This window comes from Mastigoproctus giganteus, chromosome 1 (assembly GCF_048544385.1).
Source record: "Mastigoproctus giganteus isolate SK-2022 chromosome 1, ASM4854438v1, whole genome shotgun sequence".
NCBI lineage: Eukaryota > Metazoa > Arthropoda > Arachnida > Uropygi > Thelyphonidae > Mastigoproctus > Mastigoproctus giganteus.
This window is the reverse complement of record NC_143575.1, coordinates 75,635,604-75,660,056: the sequence shown is the minus strand read 5'-3', so window position 1 is coordinate 75,660,056 and position 24,453 is coordinate 75,635,604. Positions and strand designations below refer to the sequence as shown.

Here is a 24,453-nt window from a genome sequence, read left to right as displayed (position 1 = left end):
CTCTCTCTCTCTCTCTCTCTCTCTCTCTCTCTCTCTCTCCCCACCTAACCCAGTTTCTTGCTATTTATTAGTGTTCTAGGCCTATCTTAAGCTATTCGTCGACAAAGTTAACAATTATCAGTCCTGAGCGGATTCTAACAATTTTAATCTTTATAATTGGTGGGGACTTACTTTTCCTTGCCCTTTCTTTATTTCGCAGCCACCGGTAGATTGATCCTCCACTTCTGGCTTTCCTCTGTGGCCGTCTTCCTTGTGCTTGGCTTATGAGTTCTATAGGCATTCCTTTCCTGGATTCTCCTTTAGAGGAATCGATGGCGATGGTCTGCATCCATTTACTTTCTTATTATGACGAGGCTCGGACTCCTTGAGCATTCAGCAGGCCATTCATCAGACACACTTCTCATTTTAGTGATTATCTTCACCCTCCAACCTTTACATCAAACACAGGCACTTCTGCTTGACCATTCTTTTTCGACATGACGTTTCAACACTATTTTTCGGACATTCCAAACCAAAATTTTTCTACTACAACACCTTTCTCCTCATGCTCCTTGTTTCCATTCTTCCGCCTTCTTAACCAATACAATCACCTTCTCTTCTAGCATCTCTACTTGTCCAATTCGTCCTTCATCTCAAATCATTATTTCAGTCGTGCTGTATGGCTAGGAATCCTTACCCTGAAGTACAAAGGTTGCGGAGCTACTTCCTTCTGGAACTTTCCCTTAATCTGGTTTGTTCTGCTCATAGTCAGAAACAGATGTCTTCTGTTTCCCAAATGCATTCTAGGGTCAGTTTCATTGTATGTACCTGAAATTTAAGTTATCTTCCATTACAAGGTTCACAGTCCATTACCCTACTCAAGCACATACCATGATTAATGGATAATTTAGGATGGTGACTTTATTGCTTGCCCAACATATCTTTCCTGCCACTGCCTGCAGCATTCCGAATTATTTTTAGAAATCAAATTTGCCATCCATTGTCACTTTCCAATTATACTGTACTTGCTCACATTAGCATAACTAATTAGCAATCTACTTCAAATGAATATCTGTGTGGATTTAGATGCAAAAGCACTTAACTTGTCGTATCTTAGATTCTTTGTACTAACTACAAAGAAGAATTTGAAAATTTTGTTATAAAAATTTTTTCTAACTAATTAATATAAAATAATTCCTTTTATTTATTCTTGTAAGATTTGGGATCTTACAGAGAAGTTAGAAGACAGAGAGTCATCTACCATCACCCTCAGTGAGCGATCAGAGAGAAAACTGGATAACCAATTACAAAAAACCATAAGATGGAAGCTTGTTTAGAAGACCTTTATGCTAAACACGATCGACAGCCTTTGAGATGTTAAGAGCAACTGCTTGTGTTTCACTGAACTTTTCCGTTGAATTTGTCCATAAATGGGTAACATAAGCCAGCATATCACCAGTGGATCGGCACTGACGGAATTCATACTGATGATCGTTGATTAGACAGAAGGTTTCTAGGTAGTTTAAGAGTTGGCGGTTAATTGATTTCTCCATTTCTTTAGAAAGAGTAGAATTAATTGCAATGGGACGATAATTGGATGGGAGGGATTTGTCACCCTTTTTAGGAACTGGCTGGATATGAGCAAATTTCCAAGCAGAAAGAAAAGCATCTTAGGAATAAGAAAGTGAAAAAAGGCGGCAAAGAACAGGAGTAAGTTCAAGAGCACAGGTTTTGAGCACCAGTGGAGAAATACCATCAGGATCTGGAGCTTTCTTAGCATCAAGATTTGTCAAAATCCTTCTGACATCCTTTTGATGGAAGACCACAGGAGGCATTGAATGGAAAGTGTTGGGAATGGATGAGGTATTTTACCAAGATCATTAATACATGAGTTGGAAGAAAAATGGGACGCTAGCAGGTCAGAAGGGTTGTTTATGAGAAAAAGATCAAGCAATGGAGAGGCAGAACTGCTCAAGTTTGCGTCCTTGATTTGCTCGTAAACCATTACACCATCAAAGACAATGTTAAAAAACACACAGATTAACAAAGATTGTTCCAATATGTGGCATTACATTTAATTACATTCAATTAAAGTTCATATTTACAATATATTTCACTGAAGAAAGATTTAAAATCATGAACATAATACAGGCGAAAACACTTTAAAAATCAAAAGTTTCTATTGAGCCTTCAAAATAGGTTAATTAAATATTATTTTACTGTTAGGTATAATATCTAAGACAGGTTTAAGCAAAAATGTGAAAGCAAATAATTAATTGCTGTAATGTTATTCCAGGTATCTGAGCATAACTATTCCTGCAAGAGGGTATAAATCTGAAAATAACTGGTGCTTTATGAAATTTTGGAATTTGACAGTAGTAGTAGTAGTAGTAGTGGCACATGATGCAAGAAAGCAAGTGTAGGAGCTTATGCAGCATCAGCCAAAAAAAAAAAAAAAAAAAAATCACACCATTCCCTCCAAATGCCTGTCCAGTTCCTCCTTAAATTTATTTAACCTATCAACTTCCACAACGACGGATGGAAGTTTGTTCCAGCAATTAACCACCCGCTGGCTAAAGGCAAATTTCCGCACATCTATACTACATCTGTCCTTTCTTAATTTGAACTTATGTCCCCGTAGGTTGGTAATCTGAACAAGTGGAAGGATCCCATCAGAATTCAGCGTGCTCAACCCATTCAAGGCCTTATACACCTCAATCAGATCACAGCGCAGGTGCCTAGTCTCCAGCCACTGCAATTTTCAGAACTTAAGCCTCTCTTGGTAAGAGAATCCCTTCATTCCCCTCACCAATCGTGTTGCTCTTCTCTGTACACGCTCAAGCAAATCTACATCCTTCATAAAATGAGGCCTCCAGACCTGTACACAGTACTCAAGGCGTGGCCTGACCATTGCCTTATACAGAGGGACAATCACCTCCTTTTCCCTGCTAGCAAAATTCCTATATATCATTGACAAAACCCCATGACCCGCCCTAAGAGCCTGTCTGCACTGCTCAGAAAACTTCATATCTGACTGCACAATTACTCCCAGGTCTTTTTCATTTTCTACCACCTTAAGTGTAGTACCACACAGTTGGTACGTTTCTCTGGGGTTACTTCTACCCATATGCAGTACTTTGCATTTGTCAAGGTTGAACTTCAGTTGCCACTTCTTAGCCCATCTGCCCAAATTTTCTAGATCCTGTTGCAGTAGCACACTGCCATTACTGTCATTAACAACCCTGCCAACCTTTGTGTCATCTGCAAACTTCGACATTAAGCCTGATATACCTTCATCAATATCATTGATAAATACACAAAACAACAGTGGACCCAACACCGAACCCTGTGGGACTCCACTAATAACATTAGTCCACGAAGAGCAGCACCCATTGATTACCACCCTCTGTCTTCTCCCACTTAACCATCCTTTTATCCATTGTAGCAACTTACCCTTAATACCATTCTGCTCAAATTTGTACAGTAGTCTTCCATGCGCAACAGTGTCAAAAGCTTTCCTGAAATCCAAGTATATGATATCAAAATTATTTTTTGCATCCAGTTCCTTTGTGACCACATCATAATAACCAATCAAATTTGTCAGACAAGACTTTCCCTTAACAAACCCATGCTGTGTTTTAATTATTGCTGCAGTCTTGTCTAGATGATCCTGCAATGCATCTTTAACCAGCGACTCCATTATTTTACCCGGAACAGAAGTTAAACTAACTGGTCTGTAATTACTCGTGTCACCCTTCGATCCACCTTTGTGAATTGGGGACACATTTGCACATCTCCAGTCCGTGGGAACCTCCCCTGAGTCCAAGGATGCTCTCATAATTATGGCTAAGGGTTTGCTTAGTTGCCTTGCCGCCTCCTTTAAAATAACTGGATAGATCCCATCCACCCCAGGTGCCTTTCTTGTGTTTAACTTCAACAATTTCTCCTCCACTTTGCTCTCAGTTATTACAAAATCATTAAGCACACTGCTACAATTTGATAACCTTCTTCCATTTTCAAATTGTAATAATTCCTCACGTGTGAATGTAGATGCAAAATACTCATTCAGTTTGTTTGCTATCTGAGCAGGATCATCAACAGTCGAACCATTGATGTCAAGTGGACCAATCATACTCATCCCCTTCCTTTTAGAGTTTATATAAGTAAAGAAATCCTTGCTGTTTTTCTTAGCATCTTTTGCCAAAGATTTCTCGTAATCCGCCTTCGCCTGCCGAACCTCCTTTGTGACCTGATTACAGACTAGCTTATATCTGCCACAGGCTTCTGCGTCACCTGATAATTTATATGCATCCCATGCATTTTTCTTCTCTGTCACGAGTCTCATTAGTTCATTTGATAACCATTTAGGTTATCAAATAAGAGAAATTTAATTCGATATGATATGCAGAACACTTCCCTACAATATTCTCCAGAAATTAAAACGAATAAAAGATTAATGAAAAATGATCACAGTAAAAAATCAATTGAACACAATTCAAAACTTAAAATTCAAAATGAATTAAAACTTAAAACTTAAAATGAATTAAAATTAAATGTAAATTTTGAAAGACGATTTGCCTTCCTGAAGCAGACAACGTTATTCGATCATATGTCATGATCACAGGAATGGAAATTACGGAGTGTGTGAGCTTGAATCTTAAGTAGAGGGATTTTTGTCCTCACGCATGTATGTGAAATGCTGCAAATATTTGTCTTCACACATGTGCACAAAAGACCACGAATCGGAGATTAGATATGGACGAAGAACGTTAATAGAATTCTCATGTAATTTAATTTTGACGGTTTCTGCAATTAATAGTCTCGTATAATTACGTTGGGCACTAAGTATTTTGGCCTCGTTAAATAAAAATGTATGTTTTTCATTAACGGCATAAAAGGCCAATTCTGACACTGCTGAATGAGAAGCACGAACTGAGAACACATGTATTTTAAGTACACAATCAAAGGAAATCGTGTAGATCCTTGGTAAGACGAGTCGCAATCACTGAGTGATTGTTTAGTATAGTGTGTAATTTCCATATTGATCTGGCCACAATCTTAAATACGGTATGTTTAAAGAATCTGTTAAGCTGCTTGTGCCACTGTTCAATGTATGGGACAGAAATAAAGTATTTTTCGATGTTACTGTTGTTGGTTGGTGTAATTTTTCGTATCTTATCCTTAGCTTATACCCCAATTCGGTTTATTGTAGCAAGGGGGTAACCCCTGTTTAAGAATCTGCTGGTTAATATCTGTATTTCTGAGTCTAAAGCAGATTCCAACGTTGAATTTTTATATGCATTGAGAAACTGATTAACGTTAATAGCCCTTTTGTAGGTGAATGGGTGATAGCTTTTTTTATAACATAGAAGCATACCGGTGTTTGTTGGTTTGCAATAGATGCTAAATTGCATTTTATTCACATTATGAGTAAGAGTGAAATTCAGAAAATTTAATGACTTAGTATCCGTATTTTCCCTTTCCAAATTAAAATTGAGTCTAGGATATTATTAAATGAATGCAAATGTCTTGAATAGCACTACTATCGGTAATAACCAGAACATCGTCTAAATATTTCCTGTAGTAAGTGATATGGGTAGAAAAGGCGTCAAATGTATCTTTGACGCCTTTTTTACCCAAACGCTTAATCATTGAGAGATAGACCACCAATATTAAGCTGCTTAGACTCAATCCCATTGGCAAACCAAAAATTTGTTTATATACTTTGTCTTGTAAGGTGATATAGTTGGCTTCAACTAAAGGTTTAAGTGAAAATTTTCTTTAATAGTAAGCTTTGTATAATTAATCGGTAAAGAGTTATTATTTAATATATCCCAAAGAATATCTAATGTGTATTCAACATTTCATTTGTATATAAAGAAGCAACATCCAGTGAGAATAAATTAATATTATCGCAGAGTATACAGTACTTACGGTTATTATATAATGTATCGTAGTTTTTTATCCCAAATTATATTGCCTGTCCAATGGGTATTAGACAGATATAATACTATAAACATGCGTGGCTAAGGATGAAAATGCTGAGTTACTGTAAGAAACAACGGACTGAATAGAAAATCCATTTTTATGCAGTTTTACCTGACTGAAAAGTGCAAGGATGCTGTATGTTCTGGCCTTCAATTACTTGAACTGAGAGATGGTAACGCAGTCATTTTTTCGATATGTGGTTAATGTTTTATTGTACCAATTGACCAAATTGGTAAACAGTACCGGGTCTATCTCAAGATAAGTAGAGGCATCTGATATAATTGAATCTAAATTATTTATATAACCAGTTTTATTGAGTATTACAACTGTATCTCTTTTATCTGCTCTCTGAATAATAATGTCTTTATTTTCCCGAAGTTCACGTAAAGCTGAACTTTCATGTCTATTCGATTTAGGCAGTCGTGTATCTTTTATGTTATTCACCACTTGGTTAACTTGTTGAATAAATAAATCTTTTTGTGGAACATTACAAAGACCAAATTCAATAGCTATTATGAACTGTTTTTTTTAGGTAGCTTGCGAGGTGATAAATTATAATTTAATCCTTTGGATAAAAGTGCAATTTGGTTGTGCGATAATGTATACAAGGAAAGATTTGTAACCTGTTGATATGCAGGTACGTTAGATATTGGGCGAGGGTGTATCCGAGCACTAGCTGAAGCATTCTGATTGTGTGATAACACATTGTACACCTGTGGGGGGGGTTGCAACAAACTCATAAGCACTTGGCCAAAAGCTCAGGAGCATGTATTTGAACTTGTATGAACCTATCTTGATACCTACGATAATGTATTCAATTTGTTAGTGTGTCTGTTTTTTTTATTTCTATGGCCCATGCTTCATGTTGCAAATCTATGGAGGTCTTCAATAGAGATCAATCATTTGGATGTAGATAATTTTTTAATTTGTCACGAAGTTTCCTTACCTGGGAAAGGTATTTTTGTTTATTGGAATACAGAGATTTTAAGGCAAGTTTAACTACATTACGCGATATGGCAAGTGCCAGTTGCTTTATGCCCGAAATTTTATGATTGAAATTGACCCTAGCAAATTTCGGAATAATGTTGTTTTGAAGGCAATATTTTAGAAAAAAAATGTGGTCAATTTGGGCCGAGTATCTTAATGTTAATCTAATGTAATTTTGCACCAAAATGTTCAGACAATCTCCCATAATTGTGTGTATCGATTGGTTATACCTGGAGAGAAAGGAAGTGAATGAAATAGTCAACAAGAGTTTAAAATATAAATCTGATAGTATATAACAGAGCTATGATGCTCAATACGTTCTACATTGATACATTGATATCAATATTTGTAGAAGAATAAGAGAAATTTACCTCAATATGATACATAGAGAATAAAAGATTAATGCAAAATGATTACAGCAAAAATCAATTGAACAAAATTCAAAAAACAATTTAAAAAATCAATTAAAGTTAAATGTAAATTTTGAAAAATGATTTGCCTTCCTGAAGCAGGCAATGCTTTTTGACCATGTGTCGTGATCACAAGAATGGAAATTACAGTGTGCGCGCTTGAATCTTAAATAGAGAGATTTTTGTTGTTATTTGGGTTTTTTTTTTTTTTTTTTTAGGAGCAATTAGCAACTAAGGCCATATTGCTCCGGGGATATGCAGTAGTCATTCCCTGACCTTTCCGCATCTGGTGGTCACGGGCTTGAACCCCAGTCTAATCAGCAGTGTGCTACACACTGCTGCTCCTGCCCACCTGGCTACGGAGACGTCAGAGAAAGAGATTTTTGTCCTCACGCACGCGCTTGAAATGCCACAATTATTCGTCTTTGCGCATGCTTCCAAAAGACCACAAATCGGAGATTACATATGGATGAAGAACGTTAATAGAATTCACACATAATTTAATTTCGACAGTTTCTGCAATTAATAGTCTCGTGTAATTATGTTAGACACTAAGTATTTCAGCCTCGTTAAAAAAATGCATATCTTTCATTAAAGAAAAAGTATATAAACAAATTTTTGGTTTTCCAATGGGATTGAGTCTAAGCGGCTTAACATCGGAGGTCTATCTCTCAACAATTGAGAATATTCATTTGACACCTTTTCTACTTCGCATCACATACTACAGGAGGTATTTAGACGATGTTCTGGTTATTACTGATAGTAGCACTATTCAAGACATTTTACATTCATTTAATAATATTCATCCCAGACTCAATATTATATTGGAAAGGGAAAATACAGATACTAAGACATTAAATTTTCTAAATTTCACACTTACTCAGGACACGAATAAAATCCAATTTATTATTTATTGCAAACCAACAAACACCGGTGTGCTTCTACATTATTACAGCTATCACACATTAACCTAAAAAAGTGCTATTATCTTTAATCAGTTTCTCAATTGCCTATAAATATTCAATGACAGAATCTGCTTTAGACTCAGAAATACAGATATTAACCATCAGATTTATTTTATTTTTTTATATGGGAGTTAAAAAAACTACACCAACTAACAACAGTAACATCAAAAAATACTTTATTTCTGCCCCATACTTTGAACAGTGGCAAAAGCAGCTTAACAGATTCTTTAAATATACCGAATTTAAGATTGTGGCCAGACCAATATGAAAATTACTAGCTATACTGTACAATCACTCAGTCCTTTCCTGTTTCATGACACAAATAAATGACTCGGTATACATTTCGTGCAGTGATTGAGACTCATCTTACCAAGGATCTACACAATTTCCACTCACTGTGCGCGTAAAACAATATGCATCCTCAGTTTGTACTTCTTGTTCAGCAGCATCAGAATTGGCCTTTCATGTCGTTAATGAAAAACACATTTTTATTTAATGAGGTCAAAATACTTAGTGTCCAATGTAATTATACGAGACTATTAATTGCAGAAACCATTGAAATTAAATTACATGAGAATTCTATTAACGTTTACCATCCATATCTAATCACCGATTTGTTGTCGTTTGCATGCATGCGCAAAGACAAATAATCGGGGCATTTCACACATATGCGCGAGGACAAAAATCTCTCTATTTAAGATTCAAGCTCGCACACTCTGTAATTTCCATTCCTGTGATCACAACACATAGTTGAAAAGCATTGTCTGCTTCAGGAAGGCAAATAATTTTTCAAAATTTACGTTTAACTTTAATTGATTTTTTAATTAATTTTTTTTTAAAGTTTAGTTAATTTTTGAATTGTGTTCAATTGATTTTTACTGTAATCATTTTGCATTAATCTTTTATTTGTTTTAATTTCTAGAGAGTATAATAGGAAAGTGTTCTACATATCATATTGAAGTATACAAGAAATACAAGAAAGGCACCTGGGGTGGATGGGATCTATCCAGTTATATTAAAGGAGGCAGCAAAGGAAGTAAGCAAACCCTTAGCCATAATTATGAGAGCTTCCTTGGCCTCAGGGGAGGTACCCATAGACTGGAAATGTGCAAATGTGACCCCAATTTACAAAGGAGGATCAAAGGCTGACACAAGTAATTATAGACCTGTGAGTTTAACTTCTGTTCCAGGAAAATTAATGGAGGCACTGGTTAAAGAAGCACTGCAGGATCATCTAGACAAGACTTCAATTATAGCTTGGACATAGCATGGTTTTGTTAAGGGAAAGTCTGCCTGACCAATTTGATTGGATACTATGATACAGTCACAAAAGAACTGGATGCAGGGAATAACTTTGCAGGGTTGTTAATGACAGTAATGGCAGTGTGCTACTGCAACAGGATCTAGATAATTTGGGCAGATGGGCTAAGAAGTGGCAACTGAAGTTTAACCTTGACAAATGCAAAGTACTGCATATGGGTAGAAGTAACCCGAGAGAAAATTACCAACTGTGTGGTATTACACTTAAGGTGGTAGAAAATGAAAAAGACCTGGGAGTAATTGTGCAGTCAGATATGAAGTTTTCTGAACAATGCAGACAGGCTGCCAGGGCAGGTCATGGGGTTTTGTCAATGATATATAGGAATTTTGCTAGCAGGGAAAAGGAGGTGATTGTACCTCTGTATAAGGCAATGGTCAAGCCACGCCTTGAGTACTGCATACAGGTCTGGAGGCCTCATTTTAGGAAGGATATCGATTTGCTTGAGCGTGTACAGAGAAGGGCAACAAGATTGGTGAGGGGAATGAAGGGATCCTCTTACCAAGACAGGCTTAACTTCTGCAAATTGCAGTGGCTGGAGACTAGGCACCTGCGTGGTCATCTGATTGAGGTGTACAAGGCCTTAAAAGAGTTGAGTAGGTTGAATTCTGATGGGATCCTTCCACTTGTTCAGATTACGAACCTAAGGGGGCATAAATTCAAATTAAGAAAGGACAGATGTAGAATAGATGTGCGGAAATTTGCCTTTAGCCAGTGGGTGGTTAATTGCTGGAACAAACTTCCATCTGTCGTTGTGGAAGTTGATAGGTTGAATAAATTTAAGAAGGAACTCGACAGGCATTTCAGGGGAATGGTGTGAGATGTTTTGTTTTTTTTTGGCTGATGCTGCATAAACTTATACACTTGCTTTCTTGCATCACATGCCACTAATACTACTACTACTACTTGTGTCACCTTTTGAACCCCATTTGTGAATTAGACACATTTGCACATCTGCAGTCCATGGGGACCTCTCCTCAGTCCAAGGAAGCTCTCATAATTATGACTAAGGATTTGCTTACTTCCTTTGCTGCCTCGTTTTATATAACTAGATAGGAAGGCACCTGTCCACCTCAGGTGCCTTCCTAATGTTTAACTTCAACAATTTCTCCTCCACTTTGCTCTCAGTTATTACAAAATCATTTAGCTCCCTGTTAGAGTTTGATAAACCTCTGGCATCTCCCTTCTTGAATAACTCCTCATGTGTGAATGTAGATGCAAAATACTCATTCAGTTTATCATCCACCTGAGCATGGTCATCAATAGTCAACCCATCTATGTTAAGTGGTCCAATCTGATTCATCCCTTTCCTTCTAGAGTTTAAATAAGTAAAGAACTCTTTGCTATTTTTCTTTGTATCCTTTGCCAAAGATTTCTCATAATGTGCCTTTGCCTGCCTAACCCCCTTTGTGACTTGATTACAGCTTATATCTGTTGTAGGCTTCTGTGTCATCTGATAATTTATATGCATCCCATGCATTTTTCTTCTCTGCCACGAGCCTCACTAATTCATCTGACATCCATTTAGGCCTAAACCTTGAACAGTATTTCTTTATTGGAATGAAAAGCCTAGTAGCCTCCCTGAAGGCTTCCCATTTATAATTTAGAATTCGACGTTGGTAACATCATCAGTTGATCCCACTATACAGAATTTAAAAATTGTCTGAGACCCCTGTAGTCAACTTTAGGAAAGCAAAAGCGCTTCCTTTTAGCCCTGATTGTAGTTACATCTTTAAGTATTTCCCATATCAGTACATTGTGATCAATGTCACCCAGTGGTTCCTTTATCTGCAAATTCTTAATGCATGAATAATCACTGCTGATAATAAGATGAAGAGTGTTATTCCCTCTGGTTGCTTCTCGAACATGCTGCTGTAGAAAACAATCATCCAATAAATCCAAAAAAGTCTTGCTAGTGTGCGAGAGACCAACTCACAGATTCCAGTCAATATCTGGAACGTTAAAATCTCCCATTTTAAGACATTCTCGTTTACTGATCCACTATTTCTCTGCACAATTGCTCATTATCAGTTGTAGAATAGATGTGTGGAAGTTTGCCTTTAGCCAATGGGTAGTTGATTGCTGGAACAGACTGCCATCTGTTGTTGTGAAAATTGATAGCTTAAATACATTTAAGGCTGAACTAAACATTTGGAGTGACCGGATGGGTGAAATGGGAAGGGTTTTTTTTTTTTTTGGCTGATGCTGTATAAGCTTGCTTTCTTGCATCATATGCCTCAACTAATGCTAATTCTTCTTGGAGCATGTACAAACAGATATGTTGTACAAGATCCGTGAAGATAAACAATTACATGGGCTATGCTCGCATTTCTAAGGGCACAAAGATGCACACATATACCTGCTTATACAGTAATACAGTAGCACATTAAATAAATCTGATAAATCTTTAAACAAATTTGAAGTATTGATTAAATCACCAAATTCTAAAATTAAATGGCAGTGATAACGAATCTTATACAGCCCACACACAAAATAAGCAAGGAAAAGAAGAATACATAATAGTTTTCACATAACATAAAACAATGATTAAAACTAGTAAATAGTCTATTCACATTATTAAAAAGATAACAATACTTCATTGTTTCTATATGAACTTTGTTGCTTGATAATTTTGCACACAATTAAACTTACGGTTTTCATGAATAAAAAATACATTTTTTTCATAATAATAATTATTTGTATGTTGCAGGAGGGGAGGTTGCATGCCTGTATATTTTCCTGTGCATTATAGGAAATAAATATATTTATTAATGATATTGAAGAAAGCATATCAAAAGCAATATTTAAGTTTGCAGATGGTACAAAGGTTACTAGGATAGTTAATGACAGGAATCAATGCATACTAAAAAACCTAGAGGTGATTGTACAATCCAACACAAAGTTCTCTGAGCAGTGTAGACAGGCTGTTATGATAGCTCTTGGATTTCTGTCACTGATATGCAGTAAAATCCCATTATAACAAATACCATATTAAAAAAAAATATTTGAACAAAACTGTTCAAGTGAAAAATTCAGTACAATTCATATTATCAAAGTCCACTTATGCTAAAAACTATATTAGTTTACCATATATGAAAATTACATATAACACTATGAATAACTTTCATAGTTCAAATACAGATGCGGTAATTTTTGGCTCAAGAAGAGGGGAAAAAAAATAAAAAAAGTTTAAAACATGCTGCAAAAGAACTCAATTTCATACACTGCATAGAATTCTCAACATCTTTGAATGATATAAAATGGTTCATTCATTCATCAAGAAAAGATGAAAAAAAAAAAAAAAAAAAAAAAGCCCTAGAAGTGATAACCCAATTTAACTTTGTGTTACACTTGAATATGCATTTTAAATTACACAAGTTGAATTTATGTTAATTTGTTAAAAAATGTTAAATATTAAAACCATAACTATAATTAAAAACAATAATTGATGCAAATAATGCATTGCAAAATAAAACAATGCAATACAATAAATTGCGTTTACTGTAGCACATTTTTAAAAGTGTGAATTATTAAAATTTTACATAACACAGTATTTCTTATAAATTTAATGTTTTCAAAGCTGTTATCTCCAAACAAATATTTTTCCTTTTGTAGCATATGTGTTTAATCATTTTATGTTTATTATTAATTTTAAAGTTAGTATTTAATTAAAATAAAAAGGAAAATACTATTTTTATTTATTAGAAAAATGCAGCAGAATTTGCTTGAATAAATAACGGTTGTTTTGAAATATTCTTCAGCAAATTCATTACAATGAAATTTCAGTACAACAAAATGATCCATGCACCCCTAAGAAGTTTGCCATAACAGGATTTTACTATGCAGGATTATAAGCAGGGACAAGGAGGTAATGATTATCCTGTTGTAAAAGGTAACCATTAAGCCACACAGTATTTCTTATAAATTTAATGTTTTCAAAGCTGTTATCTCCAAACAAATATTTTTCCTTTTGTAGCATATGTGTTTAATCATTTTATGTTTATTATTAATTTTAAAGTTAGTATTTAATTAAAATAAAAAGGAAAATACTATTTTTATTTATTAGAAAAATGCAGCAGAATTTGCTTGAATAAATAACGGTTGTTTTGAAATATTCTTCAGCAAATTCATTACAATGAAATTTCAGTACAACAAAATGATCCATGCACCCCTAAGAAGTTTGCAATAACAGGATTTTACTATGCAGGATTATAAGCAGGGACAAGGAGGTAATGATTATCCTGTTGTAAAAGGTAACCATTAAGCCACATCTTGGGTATTACATCTTCATCTTGGGTATTACATACAGATCTGGAAGCCTCATTTTAGGAAGGATGTGGATTTGGGTATAGAGAAGAGCAACAACAACAACATTAGTCAGGGGTACTAAAGGGTTACCCTTCTGTCAAAAAGACTCAAGTCATGAAAACTGCAAGATCTAGAAACTAAGCATATGCAAGGAAACCTGAAATTTTGAGGACTTTAAATGGATTGAAGAAAACTAAATGCTAATAGCATCCCTACTCTTTCTAGGCTGAAAAACACAGTGGGACATAAATTGGCAAAGGATGGTTGTGGTTGCAGGACAGACTGCTTTCAGCAAGAGAGTAACTGACTGTTGAAACAAACTTCCATCTAGTATTATGAAAGTGGGTAGTTTAAATGAATTTAAAGAACTGGACTTACTGAAAGACCAGGAAAATTGTGTTTTTTTTAAACAGATGTTATGAGTTTACTTCCTTTTGCATATTTTTTCAATTACTAATAAAAAAAAAATAGCATAAAAATAAGCAGGCACAGTTGGAAATACAAATGTGCCTACTTAACCTGTTTTAGTTACTAGGCCCATTACGTTCACTCGGCAGTCACTCTTATTTGATTTTAAGTCACTAACAATGTTTAATGAATAATGTTTTCATTTGAAATGTAATGTTGCCTCCACCAAATGCAGATTCAGGGTAGAGGCACATGCCCCCAACGTTTCTTGGAGAATATACACTAGTTGTTTAAATTCCCTACAAAAAAATTTTTTTTTTTCATTGTTAACATAGGATGTTAGCTATTTTTGCATTGTGGCTTAGCTATTTTCAACTGACTATAGTTGGCAAACACTGATGCGATCACCATTCCAGTTCAAGGCGTCACGCAGTTCGGCTGTGTGTAATGTTTACTTCAGTTTAGCTGTGTATCTGTGTCTGCCTTTCACACTATGTTTGACCGTTGTATTTGTTTTGTGCATTATTTTGTGCACCAAATTTGTGGTTATTTCCAACCCATTAGTGGGCACACGAGATACACCAGCTGTACATGATCTTACAAATAAATGCAGTGATGTCTAGTTTAATAAGTGCATTCAGTGGTTTAACTCACAGGTGAGATGGAAGTACAACTTCTAATAAACAATTTACTAGACTAAGAAGATAAGTAATATGATACTGTAACTTGCTAATTTTGGAGACCCAGTATTTTAACTATGATAGTGCTTATTACATTTACAATTCATATTTATGAGATATTCTGTGCATGTTGCATTACTAACTGGAATGCTTTTTATTGAAGTTTTCTATTGTCATGCTAACTTGACTTGCCAATTTCGCTACAACTGACTGCAAAATTAACAGTGGCCAATTTCATTGCAAACAATTACTTTTAAAATAAATTGTCTTAATATCTATGTGTTTCATCATATTTAGTCTTTTATTTTTGATTCAGTGGACATTGCATATTCTCAAAAGAATGAGGAACAAAGCTTACCCTGTGTTTTCATTTTTATCTGGATATGTACTATATTTATATTAGGTGGGTAAACAATGCTTAAGGTTTTGTAGTTGTGTAGCCTTGGAGGAGTGGCTTTATGGATAAGTCAAATATATATAAAAAAAATTTTCATCAATACCATTTTTTTTACATATTCTTATTTAATAACTGATTTTTACGCCATCCTACTTCTACCCAGGTGCACACACATTTCAATCTAATCCCCGCCGTATTCAAAACACTGGTTACGCTATTACATCAACTGTTAATGCATGATAAAAAAAAAAAAATCACATCTCAGTTTGCGCTTAACTGAGGAGTGATTTTCTTTAATCTTCTTTAAATCTTTAATTTTTCTTGTACACAATAATAATAATTATAAAACTTGCAGTTAACGAATTAAAAATAAAATCAGAAAAAAACCTAAAAAAAAAATTTTTTACAATAGTGCAGCGTCCCAGTTTCTCGTAAGACAGACGACGGGACACTTTTCCCTCTCTTATTTTAAAAATTGATAATTACGACTTAAAGTAAATATTATTGTTGACTAAAAGCCTTAAATCGACACAAAATCCTAATTCGATAAACTGGTGAATTCAAGTAACATTACAAGCATCACTTCGTTCCTCAGCGCCGAATTTCCCATACATTATCTGAAAAAGATTTAGGAACCTATGGACAACGGCTACTAAAACAGTGACACTTCTCACTCATTACATTCAAATACTGCAGAAATTTCCTTAACGAGATTCATTTTCACCGAATGTGAATACCCCAAGCAATTGTGTTACCTTGTAAACCTACAAATAGAGTATAAACTGTTCTAATTAAAAGATATAAAACTTCGCCCACCCTCCTATACTTTTTTTTATTATTTTTTTTTATTTTCCCTTTTCTAAAACATAATTTTAAGATCGAATTTAGTGCCACGGTTACGTTGAAGCGATGGTCGGTCAATTAATTGTAAACTCCCCAAGCCTACCTACACATCTTCGTTACTGAGTATAAACAGAACATAAGGTTTCTACTTCCTTCATTAGGGAGTATAAATCCTGGCATGGCATCGCTATGAGCACAATTCATCCCCCCCCCCCTTTTTTTTGTATTTTAAGTCTTTTGACTAAAAAGAACATAAATATCGAAACTGGAATCGGCAGAAATACGTCACCAGAATTTTCATGAGCGCGGGGAGGGTATTTGACGATGTCATTAAGTTAGCCAGTGTCTTTCTAGCTTTTTCACGTCGAAGGGAAGGAAGAGGAGAGGGAGCACGAAGAAATCAGCGAGGATCAGAACTCTGTTCCCACTCAGCCCGAAGTCAAAGTCAAAGTCAAGGATGTGACGCGTTGGCCAAAGTGTTCCGGTTATCCAATTTCCAAAATTTGTAATAAATCATGGAGTCTGAATACAGTACTAGCATACAAATGTTTGCATGTGTTGAACAACCTATATTTAGAAATATACGTTTAAATAATAACAAATACTGACTTAAGTACATATACTGAAGTCCATAAATGTTTAAAGACTGATGCTCTATCATATTACAATATCTTTGTTTACTTTTCAAGCCATTTCGCCCGCCAAAGATATTGTGTACACAGTGTAGTGCAATTTTCTGTCTCTCCGTTCTCCTGATAAGGAAATTGGAAAAGTAGCAGTAGGATATTACTGGAAAGAGGGAGCATCCCTGAATTACAGGCAGTCAAACTGAGTTTTCCAAACACACTACTTATACCCAATGGACGTGGCATACTCCAACAAAAACGCCCAAAAAGTGTGACAACAATCTCATTGCTAGGGAAAGAAATGTACTTATCTAAGTGGAAGAAGAATCCAATAATGAAGGTAATGCAGGGAAAACTACCAACAATCCCACCAAAGGAGTGTGAGCCTCTGGGTGTGATTCCACCAGAAGAAGTCTCCATAATGCCGGTGGACCTACTGGCATTATGGGGGCCTCACTAAGAGCTAAACTTGAGAAATCACAGAAGCCTTCCAGCCAACTAGTGGACATTTTATGTAAACAGTTACTGGCAAGGACGCAAGAACAGAAAGACACCACATAAAAGATGTGGAGGTCCCAGAAAAGTTTAGACAGTTGATGAGACTTCTTTTGATATCTCCACAATAGACCCCGTCATTGCTCTTAGGGGAAATCTCCTAGACACTATGAAACAAGGTTCACAAGTCACAGAGAAACTGATATCAGACCTAACAGAAATATGGAGCCACCTGGAAAGGCTTCTACTAGAAACAGCGATAGAGAAGGAGAAGCTAAAGACGGTCCTTCAAGAGAAGAAACTACCGAAAAATACCAGGAAGCAAAAGCAGAAGAGGAAGGGAAAGTGACTCAATCAGTTAAACCAGACAACTCCCCCCCCCCCGACACCCCATGCCCATAACACGGAGGCCCATGATCACTACTTGACACCAACAATTGCCTGCATTACCCCACACATACAAGAAATGAATAAGATTGCCCAAAATTCATTTCATGGATGTACTGGATGCCTGAATAGGCAGAGCGACCCACCTATAACAGAAATAAACGAGGGTCTGGTATCCTTCCAGCTCTTCCATGTCAAAAAGGGAAACAAGATCAGTAGCGAACCAAAAAAGCCACAAGACAACTCGGGATTCCAAGTAGCAGTCCCTGACGTAACTGATGCAACCAAACAAACAGTCAACACATACCTTAGATCCCACCCAGCCTGAGGGCACTGCCCTAGAGCAGGTTTTACACTAAGAACATAGCTCGAGGATTTAACGAAGGAATCCTGTAACAGCATCACCACCATCCTCCGTGGAGACACTGTGATCCTTTGGAGCAAATTAGAAACATTCCTACTAAATATTCATCTAGAATCCAAAAAGAATGCCGCCGAGCTTGAAGGTAGGGGCAACCAAATGTTACATCACGCCCCTACCTATGCAAACGTGCTGAGGACAGATACACATCTCAAAGCGACAACCAGACAACTCCCAAAGAAGAAACCACCAACTAAGCAACCACACGTAGTGGTACTTCAACCGCTTGACAAAAGTGTTCACCAGTCTAGTGAAGGCGTTAAACCCAAGTTATGACGAATTTGCGAGAATAATTTTAAACAACCAGAATAAAGACAATACGTAAGACAAGAAATATTGGTGTGGTCAGTATTAGTATTAGTAATGGCCACATGGTGCAAGAAAGCCTATGGCTCATGCTGCACCAGTCACAAAAAAAAAAAAAAAAAAAACCGAATAAAACAATTATAAAAAAAACTAATTATTAATAAAAGAAAAGGAAATTAAACCTACCATCCTATGCGTTTCCTTCACCCGAAGTTACTATTCAGAGAAATCTTGAGAAATTTGAGACGAAGTCCGAGTTATTCAGACGGAGTCCAAGGAGGAGGATGAGAGAATCAAACAAAATCCAATGATCCCCAAGCCCGGCCTAGCAGCTGAGTCCCCTAAAACCAGAGGACCCTCCATAATAATCTTCGACCTGGACAGGGATATCACTGCAGAACAACTCACCAGGAGATATATCAGTGCAACCTCCTAAACTACCTACCCAACCAAAATAATCAGAAACTCATAACACCAAAATTCTCAACTAAGTCCAAAACTGGAAACTCCTACAACTGGGTTATTGAATTGGCAACAAGAGCATGGCAGTTTCTTAATATGCAGCCAAGAATTTACATCAACTGGGGGCGGCCACCGCTTTCTCGAGCACGTGGCTGTACCCAAGTGCTTTAAATGTGGCAGAATTGGGCACCGGCCCACACCTGTGGCCAGGCTGTCTCCACATGTGGCCACTGCTCAGAGAAAGGGAACGATTATAACACCTGCCCAAAACAAAGCTCAGAAACCTATCTGTGTGAACTGCAAAAGCCTGAAGATCAGTGACCACTCAATCCGGGACAAGTGCCCAGTTTATCAAAACGCCAAGTGTTACTACCAAAGAAGAACCGATTATGGATCCACACCCTAAAGGATTCAATGTAACCATGATAAAAATCTTCCAAGTCAATGCACAGCGGGCAAGAATTGTGCCTGACCAAGTTTGGCTAAAAGCAGATGAAGAAAACTCGGATCTCATTATACATCAGGAACCATATACTCACGTGCGCCGAGTCAGGGGATACCCATTAAGATATAAAATCATTTAGTCGGACGATGACACCCCATGGGCTGCCACTGCAGTCCAAAATCCAAACCTCATGGTAACCAAGATTACCCAACTCTGTACAGCCTGGGAAGTGTGTGCCCACATTATCAGTCCCAATGGAAACTTCTATGCCATCTCCATGTACTGGAGGAAGACATTGATCCAGCCATCAGATACCTATAATCTGTCCTGGAAATACTCCCAAATGAGAATATCGTCGTGGGGGCCGAAGTCAGCTGTCACTCCCCAGCTTGGCACAGCTCCACACCAGAGAGACAAGGAACAAGAAATGGTCAGCGGCTGGAAGAGTTCCTTTCCAACTCTCCCTTTGCAATACTGAACCGTCCAAATAACCTCCCAACATTCTGTAACACCCTGTGGGAGGACACAATAGACATTTCGCTCTCGACCAGATTATTCTCTGGCAACATTACAGATTGTATGGCCCAAGATTCGTGGACCACACTGGACCACCAAGTCATCACATACCAACTGAACAGAAACCTTGCCTGGCAGTGCCCACCCAAACAAATAATACACAGAATATGCAATCCAGAAAGCGAATTGGGAGCTCTTCAAGGCTCCGCTGACGGTGGATGCAACAACACTGCTGTCAAAGGGATCCAGATTAGCTCTAGCAGGAAGTCACAAAAATTATCACAAATGCGGCTGACAAAGCAATTAGGAAAAGAATCCAATGCCTGGCACAATCTTTTGGTGTCAGGACTTGGCCCGTCTACAGCGAGAAACAATTTCAAAATATAAGGCTTTGCAACTAATGGAGCGTTCCTGGCCTGCGCATGAAGTTGAAGCGCTATAAAACCTGTACAGATTGATTGATTGATTTGGGTTTTATTGGCGCATTAGCAACTTAGGCTATAATGCGCCACACCTGTACAGAGAGGCCTGCAAGAGATACACAGCAAAGATAAGAGAATGCAAAAATCGCTCCTGGGAAACACTAGTGTCTACTACTGGTAATGGCAACCACTGTGGGGTGGTGTACAGTCACCACCAATAAGCTCTCTAAGGGGGAGGTGGTCACCACCGCCAGGATCTCACAAGGTACCATGACTATTTCATGGGAGCAGACGGTCTGCAATGTTCTAGACGTCACCTTCCAGCAGCCCACAGTCCAGCCTCAGAGGAGCAATTGAAACTCTGCCTTGATAACGACAACTACGAAATCTAGAACCTGGAACCTTCCTTTAACTTGGAAGGGATACACGCTGCAGCAGCTCTCATTAAAAACAAAAAATGCCGAAGGACAGATCTTCTGGAGTCGGAGATAAAAAAAAAGACCATTGAATTCTGCCCGGAGATGAATCTTGAATTTTCCACAATGACTGGAAAGGCAAACTTAAAACTAATTCTAAAGAATCCCAAAAAGCCCCTGACCTACCACCATCCTACAGGCGAAATCGCTTTACTTCCTATTATAAGTAAGCTCTTTAAAAACTCCTATACCAAAGAATCCTCCAGCACTACGAGAATGTTAACCATGCAGCTATAAACCAATTTGGATTTAAACCTGGACTTTCTATTGTGGATGCCTTCACAACCTGCTCACATCGGCTGCCAACTGCGACATAAAGTATTTTTTGCTGATTTCTGTTAAATTTTCGGGGGCGTTCAACACCCTCAGGTGGCCGAAATCCACAGCAGGTTGCACAGAGCCACCTTACCAAGGAACCTATATGAAACTATCAAAACATACCTCTCAAACAGGAAAGTAGTGGTTAACGCACCATACCAGAATGTTTCCTAGAACAGTTCTCTGGGGCTATCCACAGGATTCGGTATTGGGTCCCTTGCTCTGGAACATTGCCATGGATGGTTTCCTCAAGAAGGACCTGGGGGCTGTAAATGCCCAAGCTTATGCTGATCATCACATCATCAATGTAGCTGCTGATAGCAGAGCCCACCTCGAGGCCCTGGCAAACCAAGCCCTACATATTTTCCAAGAATGGGTCTTCATTTATCCCCAACTCAAACCAATTCTCTCCTTCTGAAAGGCAAGCTGGATATCAGAATTAATGGAACAACTATCAAGTTTTCAACAGAATTAAAGTACGTGGGAGTTATTCTCAACACAACATGCTCATTCCAACCTCATCTGAAATATCCCAGGAAACAGATACGAAAGTATACAGCCCTTGTTGCCTGGGTGTCACGTCGTGACCGGGGACTCAACCGGAAGACCTTATCTTTATTCTTCAAAACTGCATTCACACCGATATGCTTCTGGAATCTGGTATACTAAAGCTACCATTGCCACCAACAGATGGATACTGGATGCCATCCAATGCTCCATACTGTTCGCCACCTCCTGTGTCTGCTGCACAGTGGCGCCTCCGTAGCCAGGTGGGAAGGAGCAGTAGTGCGTAGCAAACGCTTCTTGATTAGACTGGGGTTCCAGCCCGTCACCACCAAATACGGAGGATGCGGAAAGGCCAGGGAATGACCACGGCATATTTCTGGAGCAGTATGGCTTTAGTTGCTAATGCTCCTAAAAACCAAATAACAACAAACAACAAACTGCTGCACAGTGAGCACTCATGCCCTCCAGGTCCTGGCTGGTGCCTTACTTCTTGACCTCGAGGTCATAAGAACTAGTCTACTGTACCACCTTTCTAAGGGAAACCCACAAACCTTCCTCAACTTTACAATTACTCCAGCAAATTGCAAGACAGCTGAAAAATATCGCCTCCGCTCAGTGCACATCTGCAGCAGGAACGGCAAACCAGGTGGTCAAACTCGACCAAGGGAGAGATCACCAGAAAATTCCTACCAGATGTCAATTCAACCTTCTCCAGACCCCCCCCCCCCCCACGGTTCTCGCCAGGCTTATACACGTTTTTACTTACTGGTCACAGTGCTATAAATGTTAAACTCGCCGCTCTTGGCATCACAGAGGACCCAACATGTACCTGTGGCGAGCTTGAGAGCTAGAATCACCTTATCTTCGACTGTCAGCTATATGAGGACCTTCATTGTATCTTCATTACGAAGATCAGATATATTCCAAAGCATCAAGAATCTCACCTCTTAGACACCCAGGATGAATACAGTGCCTTCTCTTGTTTTGCAAAGGATCTCTTTACAAGATGAACCCTCCTGGCACAACAAAGGCATTAGCATTAGTAGAGGCATTTGATGCAAGAAAGCAAGCTTATGCAGCATCAGCCAAAAAAAAACCCACTTCTACTTCACCCCTCTGTTCGTTCAAAATACCTGTCCAGCTGAGCCTTAAACTTAGGTTATCAACCTCCACCACAAGGGATGGAAGTCTATTCCACCAACCAACCACCCGCTGGCTAAAGGCAAATTTCCGCACGTCTATCCTACATCTGTCTTTCCTCAATTTGAATTTATGCCCTCTCAGGTGATTTTTCTGAGTTAGAGGAAGAATCCCATCAGCATTGAGCATGCTTAAACCATTCAAGGCTTTATACACCTCTATCAGATCACCTCGCTGGTGCCTAGTCTCCAGACACTGTAATTTGCAAAACTTAAGCCTTTCTTCGTAAGAGCACCCCTTTGTTCCATTCACTAATCTTGTTGCCCTTCTCTGTACTCGTTCCAGCAGCTCTACATCCTTCTTGAAATGAGGCCTCCAGACCTGTATACAGTACTCTAGGTGTGGCCTGACCATTGCCTTATACAATGGAATAATCACCTCCTTATCCCTGCTGGAAAAATTCCTGTATATCATTGACAATACTCCATGAGCTACTCTTGCAGCCCGTCTGCACTGCTCAGAGAACTTCATATCTGCCTGCACAACCACCCCCAAGTCCCTTTCATTCTCTACCACTGTCAGTGTAGTACCATAGAGTTGATACGTTGCTCTGGGGTTGCTGTTTCCCATGTGTAGTACTTTACATTTGTCAATGTTAAACTCCATTTGCCACCTCTCAGCCCATCTGCTCAACCTTTCCAGATCCTGTTGCAGCAGCATAGTGTCAGTAGTGTCCTTGACAACCCTGCCAACCTTTGTATCGTCTGCAAACTTGGACATTAAGCTTGATATACCATCATCAATATCATTTATAAATACAGAAAACAATAATGGACCCAACACTGAGCCCTGAGGGACTCCATTAATAACATTAGTCCACGATGAGCAGTGTCCATTGATTACCACTCTCTGTCTTCTCCCCCTCAACCACCCCTCTATCCATAGCAGCAATTGGCTCCAATGTCACACTGCTCCAATTTGTGTAGCAGTCTTCCATGTGCAACAGTATCAAAAGCCTTTCTAAGATCCAAGTATATAATATCAAAGTTATTCCCTGCATCCAGTCCTTTTGTGACTGCATCATAGTATCCAATCAAGTTGGTCAGGCAAGACTTCCCCTTAACAAAACCATGCTGTGTCTGAGCTATAACTGAAGTCTTGTCTAAATGATCCTGCAGTGCTTCTTTAACCAGTGCCTCCATTAATTTTCCTGGAACAGAAGTTAAGCTCACAGGTCTATAATTACTTGTGTCAGCCTTTGATCCTCCTTTGTGAATTGGGGTGGTCACATTTGCACATTTCCAGTCTATGGGGACCTCCCCTGAGTCCAAGGAAGCTCTCATAATTATGGATAAGGGTTTGCTTACTTCCTTTGCTGCCTCCTTTAATATAACTGGATAGATCCCATCCACCTCGGGTGCCTTTCTTGTGTTTATCTTCCACAGTTTCTCCTCCACTTTACTCCCAGTTATTTCAAGATTCTGTAGCTTACTGCTAGAGTTGAATACACCTCTGGCATTCCCCTTGCTGAATAACTCCTCATGTGTGAATGTCGATGCAAAATATTCATTTAGTTTGTTAGCTACCTGAGCAGGATCATCAACAGTTGACCCATCAATATCAAGTGGACCAATCTGATTCATCCCCTT

The 24,453-nt window shown here is 38.1% G+C and overlaps 1 protein-coding gene across 5 annotated transcripts in view; it reads right to left on the bottom strand.

Moving 5' to 3' along the window:
• The window catches only part of LOC150090899 (uncharacterized), a 175,951-nt gene extending 158,986 nt beyond the window's left edge, over positions 1–16,965 (bottom strand). Inside the window, exon 1 of one of the 5 annotated variants that reach the window (XM_090380587.1) lies at positions 16,893–16,965. The gene's annotated coding sequence lies outside the window, so the exon portion shown is untranslated. Of the gene's footprint in view, positions 1–15,401; positions 15,597–15,847; positions 15,932–16,014; positions 16,146–16,386; positions 16,490–16,892 lie in introns of those variants that run through there. The other 4 variants (XM_090380581.1, XM_090380573.1, XM_090380586.1 and 1 more) reach the window with 4 other exon arrangements.
• Between the last annotated feature and the right edge of the window lie 7,488 nt (positions 16,966–24,453).